The 8,125-nt window shown below is 52.1% G+C and overlaps 1 protein-coding gene across 1 annotated transcript in view; it reads right to left on the bottom strand.

Moving 5' to 3' along the window:
- The window catches only part of CRISPLD2 (cysteine rich secretory protein LCCL domain containing 2), a 109,086-nt gene that overhangs the window by 322 nt on the left and 100,639 nt on the right, over positions 1-8,125 (bottom strand). The gene's annotated exons all lie outside the window — the stretch shown is intronic.

Below are 8,125 nucleotides of genomic sequence, written 5' to 3'. Positions count from 1 at the left end.
CCCCCCCCCCCCCGGTCCACAAATATTTACTGAACACCTACTGTGTGCTGGCGAGGCCTCTGCCCTCAGCAAACACAAATATAAGAAATTAAATGTATAATTATATGCTGTGATTCGTGCTATAAAAGAACAGAGCAGCAGGAAGAGGGAGCATTAGCGAGAGTATCACAGAGAAAGAAGAATCAGGGAGGGCCCCTGGGGGAGGGAAGGGCTGTGCAAAGGCTCTGGGGCAGGGAAAGGCTTGGCGGTGAACTCAGAATTGGAGCTGGTTAAAATCAGAGAACACTGGGGTTGGAAGAGCTGGTGAAGCTCACGTGTCAGCCTACCAGGCTCAGAGAAGATGCTGAGGGGTTAACACATGTGCACAGACACAAAGGTCATCGGCTGGGTGGGGCAGGGGCTCATCTGAAGCAGATTTCTCAAAGATGGGCTGACCATCTCCCCCAAAGCCCAGGAGCAAAGCAAACGGACTTCTCAAGATCAGGAATTTCAAAGACATTTCCCTCTTGGGTGGATTGTTAGGGAGGGGTCCTTGGTGGGAGCAGGGGTTGCATCTGGTGTGGAAAGCCACCCCAATGGGATGCAGGGGTGCGGGTTTAAGTGGCCAGGGAGGGGGGTCTGCACATGGCCTTTCTCTGGCCTTGGCCTGGGTGACACCTTGCCATCTGGGCACCAGGGGACGGTTGCTCACCGATGGCCTTGCAGGCTCGCTGGCAGACACAGGGCTCTGCTCAGCGACCCAGAAATCTCGGTGACCAGGTGGCCTCCGTGAGGGTTACTCTGAGGGCAGGTCTGGTTTTCAGCCTAAGTGGCTGTGAGATACCACTGAAAGAGCCAGACAGGCTACAATGTCCATCCCTGCCGCCTCCCAGCTGTGTGACCTAGGGCAAGCACCTTCACCTCTCTGGGCCTCAGTTTCCTCATCTTTAAAACAATGCAACAACAGTTCCTGCCTTGTGAAGCCTTTGGGAGGATTAGAAAGAAGGAACCATACAGGGCTGACCGGGACGGCTGGTACACAGTAGGCACTCCAGAAACAGTAGCAACCATGACAGGCTGGTCCGATGAAGGGCTTTGCAGCCAGACCTGACGTGCAGCGGGCAGTCGGACTACTGGTCCATCTTGTTTGCCCTTTCTTGGTTTTTCTGGATTAACATGGAGTCCTCAGTTAAGATGATCTTGCAGGGTTGGTTTTTTTTAACCAAATAAAACCGTAACCAACTAAACAAAACCAAGTCCATTTATAACAAAGTCCCACCAGAGCAAACATTTGCAATCTCCCCAGAAAGCATTTTATCCATGGCAGGGAGGCCTGGGGAATTTTAAGAGGCTGCAGCTCGTGTCTTTGAAAACCACCAGCGTCTTCAGTTTGTCTGGGGCTCTCTCCCCACCAGGGGTACTTTTCCATCTGCCCTCTTGTTTCCCAGCAAAGCCCGAGGCCTGTTTCCCAGCAAAGCCCGAGGCCTCCTGCAAAACAGGAGGTTTCACCTAGAAATGCCGATTCATGGCTGCCTGGGCCCCATTCTTCCCTGGCCAGCAGCCTGGGGCCCGGGGCGGCCGTCTCACATGCAACAGTCATCGGGACAACGTTTGAATTCTTTTTTTTTTTTTTTTTTTTCGCGGACGCCGGCCCCTTTCGCGGTACGCGGGCCTCTCACTGTTGTGGCCTCTCCCGTTGTGGAGCAACAGGCTCCGGACGCGCAGGCTCAGCGGCCATGGCTCAAGGGCACAGCCGCTCTGCGGCATGTGGGATCTTCCCGGACCGGGGCACGAACCTGTGTCCCCTGCATTGGCAGGTGGACTCTCAACCACTGCACCACCAGGGAAGCCCCGTTTGAATTCGTTTAAAAGAATTTATGGGGGCAAAATTCACATAACATAAAACTGACCATTTTAAGGCATAACGCTCCCAGACTTCAGATAATACTACAAAGCTACAGTAATAAAAACAGCATGGTATTGGCACAAAAACAGACATATGGATCAATGGAACAGAACAGAGAGCCCAGAAATAAACCCACACACCTATAGTCAATTAATCTTTGACAAAGGAGGCAAGAATATACAATGGGAAAACGACAGTCTCTTCAGCAAGTGGTGCTGGAAAAGCGGGACAGCTGCACGTAAATCAACGAAGCTGGAACACACGTTCACACCACACACAAAAATAAACTAAAAATGGCTTAAAGACCTAAATGTAAGAGAGGACAACCATAAAACTCCTAGAAGAGCATAGAGGCAAGACATTCTCTGACACAAATCATACCACTGTTCTCTTGGGTCAGTCCCCCAAGGCGACAGAAGTAAAAGCAAAAATAAACAAATGGGACTTAAACAAACTTACAAGCTTTTGCACAGCAAAGGAAACCATAAACAAAACGAAAAGAGAACGTATAGAATGGGAGAAAATGTTTGCAAATGATGCGACCAACAAGGGCTTACTTTCCAAAATACAGAAACAGCTCATACAAATCAACAAAAAAAAAACAACCCAACTGAAAATGGGCAGAAGACCTAAATAGACATTTCTGCAAAGAAGACATACAGGTGGCCAACAGGCACATGAAAAGATGCTCAACATCGCTAATTATTAGAGAAATGCAAATCAAAACTACAATGAGGTACCACCTCACACCCATCAGAATGGCCATCATTAAAAAGTCTACAAATAATAAGTGCTGGAGAGGGTGTGGAGAAAAGGGAACCCTCCTGCACTGTTACTGGGAATGTAAACTGGTACAGTCACAATGAAAAGCAATAAGGAGGTTCCTTAGAAACTAAAAATAGAGCTACCATATGATCCAGCAATCCCACTCCTGGGCATATGTCCAGACAAAACTGTAATTCAAAAAGATACCTGCACCCCTATGTTCAGAGCAGCACTACTCACAATAGCCAAGATGTGGAAACAACCAAAATGTCCATTGACAGAGGAATGGATAAAGAAGATGTGGTACATATACACAGTGGAACACTGCTCAGCCATAAAAAAAACAATGAAATAATGCCATGTGCAGCAACATGGATGCAACTAGAGATTATCATACTAAGTGAGGTAAGTCAGAAAGAGAAAGACAACTACCGTATCATATCACTTATGTGCGGAATCTAAAATATGACACAAGTGAACATATCTCGGAAACACAAACAGACTCTCAGACATAGAGAACAGACTTGTGGTTGCCAAGGGGGAGGGGACTGTGGGAGCTTGGGGTGAGCAGCTATGTCTTTGCATAGAGGATGGGTAAACAACAAGGCCCTACTGTATAGCACAGGCAACTATATTCGATATCCTGGGATAGACCAGAATGGACAAGAATATGAAAAAGAATATATATGTACAACTGAGTCACTCTGCCGTGCAGCAGAAATTAACTGTAAATCAACTACACTTCAATAAAAAAGAAAAGAAGAAAAACAATTGACCATTTTAAAGTAGACAATTCAGTGGCATTTGGTACCTTCACAGTGTTGTGTAACCACTACCTCTGTTTAGTTTCAAAGCATTTCCATCATCCCCCCAAAAACCCCAGACCCAACATCACTCCCTCCCCCTTCCGCAGCCCCCAGCGACCATTCACGTACTCTGTCTCTATGGATTTGCCTGTTTTGGACACTGCTTGTGGACGGACTCACACGCTGTGCCTGGCTTCCTCACTCAGCATGTCTTCGAGGCTCATGCGTGGTGGAGCAGGTCACGGCTGAGAAACACCCCATCACATGTTTGTATACACATAACAAGCATCCACCTCAACGCCACGTGGCAACCCCGTGTCAGAGGGGGCCTTCACCCCAGCCGTGCTCGCCTGCTCCGGGCCTGTCCCCTCTCCCCCAGGCCCTGCTGGCTTTCTGCAACCCCATGGGCTCCTCAGATGAGCAGCAAACATCCTCCCAGGAGCAGGGTCTCAGGTGGGTGAGAGACCTGCCAGTCCGTGTCCTGGGTGTCCCGTACGTGTACTCACACACACACGTGCACACGTATGTAGCATAATGGCCCCATCCTGCAGTTTGGCACTTTGCTGTTTTTCACTTAACGATGTATCTTGGAGGTCGTTCCAAACCAGAGGCAGCGCCACCTCCTCTCGTTCTTGGCTGCAGGCTACTCCACCACACGGCTCTCCCATACCTAACGGGGTGCGGGCCCTTGGCTCTGACCCCCACGTGGAGACAGCCCTGCCAGCACTCCCGCACCCAGCGTGGCCACGCCCTGGCCCCGTGCAGCCTGGAAAGGGAGGTCTGAGACATCCTCGCCACTTTCCTGGCCTCAAATCTCTCAGGGCCAACACTTGATGTGCCCTCGTTTTCCCAACACGTGACTTGGCATCCGTACTCTGTAGACATGGTATAGATGCTTGTTAATCACACACATGGAAAAATGAACGACTACTTTTCACACACTGCTTAAGGCCTGGCTCAGTCACCACCTCCTCCAGGGAGCCTTCCCTGGTCACCCCAGGCTGGGTTAGGCCCCCCTTTAAGCCCACAGGCCCCGAACTCTTCATCAAAGCAAATACGCCCACTGGGTGAGACTGTCAGCGATCACCCCGGCAGCTACTATTCCTCGGGTATCACCAGGAGTTGGCGGGACGCCCGGCACGGAGTGGTGAATGGACAGCCGGCGGATGCCTGGTGCACAGGGAGGGAATGCACGGAGGCCCACAGCTAAGCGTGCCTAGCAGGTTCGGTTTCCTCCGAGCCCTGTGCCGTGAGGGGGCAGGTATAATCACGGCCACTTCGCGGATGAGGAGGGCGACGCTTGCAGAGGCTCAGCACCCTATGTGAGGCCACCCAGCTCCTAAGAAGGGGGGCCGGCTGACCCCAGGCTAACCCCACCTCTCCAGCTCTCCCCAGCCCCGAACCTTGCTCCACCCTCTCCCGTCAGGGCTGGACAGGACACATAGGAGCAGAGCACACTCTGGATCTCAGGGAACACGATAAGGTTCAGGGCAAGGCTCAGGGGGCGCTCGGCACCCGGCGCTCTCAGGACCCCAGCAGGAGGGTGAGGATGGTGGCGGAGGGAGAGGCGACCCTCGGTGGAGTTCTGTTTGAACACATGCTGCGCAAGCAACGGGGCCCTCTGACAATATGGGGAAGAGGCTGGAGAAAGAGGCAGCCACTGAAGACGACCTCCCACCAGCCCCGACCTCCCATGCCTGCCTCTCCCAAGGCTGGGCCGCCATGCCGGTCTGGCCCCAAAACTCGGGTTAGAACTTGCCCCCCGCTCACCTCTCTTTCGGGAGACTCAGAGGAAGAAAAGAACATGTTCACTACAGGGAAAGCTCCAAAGATGTTACAAAGCTTCAGTTAAGGGAGAAGTGATGCAAGCAGGGGAGCTGGCACAGCGCACGCGGATACGTTTACAGAACGGGCCCCCATCAGTTAGAGTATTTTGTCTTTGCCCACTCGGCTCCCTCCCCCCCGCTTCCCGAAGAGAGTTCTTCTTTCTCAGACTGGTTCCACGTTGTAGGCAGAGGCGGGAGTAGGTAGAGGGGAACAGGACCCACAGAGGCCAGAGAACAGAGCGGAGGATCCTCCCTTTCTTGTGGAGAATCCAGATCCTAGGGGAGGCCAGGAGGAAACAAGCACAACTGGAGAGAGGAAGCTCATTTCCATGACAAAAGCAACATGGAGGGGGCAAAGGGCAAAAGGGAGAGCTGACCTTTGCAGGGGATTGGGGGGCTGCGGGGGTCCTGGAGCTGCCGCAGGATGGATGCAAGACACACAGGGGGCAGAGGAAGCAGGAGGTTAAGAAACACAACTGTGGGCTAAGCAGTGGATTCCCCTTGACGTTTGAGAGACAGGCAAGGGGGAATCCAAATTCCTTCCTAATCCATTTTGGTGGCTGGACTACACCTCTCTGCGATGCTGCCTGGATTGGGCCACCTGGAACCCCAGCTCCTATTAGGGTTCCATACGCAAAGCCCATCTCATAACGAGGAAATGATTTAATCCCCATCAAACTCAGAGAGGTCGGGGCTGTCGTTATCCCACATCAAAGATAAGGAAACTGAGGTGCAAAAAGCTCACGTGAGCCGCCCAAGGTCACGGAGCTAGAAAGGGGCCAGGTCAGGACAAACCCTCGGGTGTTCCTGACTCCAAATCCCAACGTCTTTTCTCTCTCCCACTCTGCTCGGGGGAAGGATCCTATGACACTGAATCTTCTCTTTTTCAGAGTTTAGTATTTCGGGCCAAATCTGAGTGTGGTCTGCTGTTTCCTCCAAAAATTTGGCCTGACCTCAGGGCACCGCTGCCCAGTCATTGGCAAGAGTCCTCTCCTGGCAGCGATGGGCTGGTGGGCAGGCTGCTCTGGGCATGACTCGGTAGAAACCGAGATAACTCAATAAAAGCTCTATTTACCTTTGTGGTCAAAACACACAGGACAATTTATAGATGTCAAATAGGATAATGGCCAGTGTTGGCATAGATGGGAGAATGGGTACCACTGGTCTGCGTTAGTGGAAGTTTAAATCTGTACAACCTTCTGGAGAGCAGTTTGGCACTATGAATTACATCTTAAAAATGCAAAGCCTTTGACCCAGCAAGTCCACTTCTAGGAATCTTACACACTACACTGTTCTCATTCCCCCAGTGACCAACCTCAGACTGAGCTCCTACGGGGTCAGTGGCGCTCACATCTGACTGCTTAACTAGAGCTGGTTAACTAGAGCAGCCGTTCTTCCCCGGACTCGTTTTGCTTCCCCACAATTGCAGGAGCATTTTGACTATATTTAAAATTAGTATCTAATCATGCATATACTTTTCTATTTATTTCATGGCTTGGCTTCCAATTCCAAAAGCAACAGAACTTTCAGCCTGGAGGGGACGTCAGGAATTTTCTAGTCCAACATTTCCCAAAGCGGCTCCCATGGGAGGTGAAAGGGTAGTTGCAACTGGATGCTTGCATGATGGGATAAGCTCGGGAAAATGGAACACATGCTTCTTGCAGAATTTCTCAGAGCCTTTGCTAGATGATGAGCATTGCAATCTCCACAAGGCAGATAGAGGAGGCGGTATTAGTCTCCTGTGGCTGTTATAACAAATGGCCACAAACTGGGTGGCATCAAACAACAGAAGTATATTGTCTCACGGTTTTGGAGACCAGAAGTCTGAAATCAAGGTGTCAGCGGCGCCAGGCTCCACCTGAAGACTCTCAGGGAGGATCCTTCCTTGTCTCTTCTGGCTTCTGGTGGCCTCAGGTATCCTTGGCCTGTGGCTGCATTCCTCCCCCCTGCACATCTATCTTCACACATGTGTCTTCCCTCTGTGTGTGTGCCTAAATTCCCCTCTTCTTATAAAGACCCTGGTCGTTAGATTAGGGCTACTTTAGTCTGACCTCCTTTAAACTTGATTACATCTGCAAACACCTTATTTCCAAATAACGTCACGCTCACAGGTCCAGGCAGATGTGAATTTGGCGGGGGGATGCTATTCACCGCAGTATAGATGGAAAGACCTTGGGGGCTTCTGAGAGGGGAGGCCCAGGCGCAGACGGAAGTCAAGTTCTCCATGCATCCCTCGGCCTGCTGCGCTGGGAGAGAGCATGCGGGGTGAGGGCAGGCTCACAGGGACACAGAGCACAGCGGGGATACCACAGCACGGTCCAGGCGAGAAGAGACGGCGGCCTGGAGCAGGCAGAGGCAGTGCAGGTGGGGAGGAGCAGCTGGCCTTGGGCTTCCCTTTGCAGGTGAGCCAGTAAAAGGTGACGCAGCGTTTGGGTGTGAGATGTGAGAAAATGAGGCCTCAAGGGTGACCTCTGGGTTTTAGCCAGAGACACTGGAACAGCGGAGTTGCCATCAGCGCCAAGAGCCGACTAGTTACCGGACACAGTTCCAGGCAGAGCGATGTGGATGGAGGAACTGGTCCTCCAGTGGAGCGTGGACCTAAATACAGAGCTGGCCCCACCCCGCCCCACGCCCGTCAGCCCTCTTGTGAGTCCAGGAGAAAGGCCACCGGGGCCTGGGTACGCTGGCCTCAATCCAGTCACTCCCGACGCCCCTGCTCCAGGGGCCCTGCGCTCTACTCACACCCATCTCTCTGTGCACCCACAAATCTTGGGCCCTCCCGCGTTGACACGGGGCCCTCTCGGCAACTGGGCTGTCCTAGGGAGGACTGCGCTGGCCCTTCC

Source organism: Lipotes vexillifer, unplaced genomic scaffold (assembly GCF_000442215.2).
Source record: "Lipotes vexillifer unplaced genomic scaffold, Lipotes_vexillifer_v1.1 scaffold23, whole genome shotgun sequence".
NCBI classification, from domain to species: Eukaryota; Metazoa; Chordata; class Mammalia; order Artiodactyla; family Lipotidae; genus Lipotes; species Lipotes vexillifer.
This window is presented reverse-complemented; position numbering and strand designations above follow the sequence as displayed.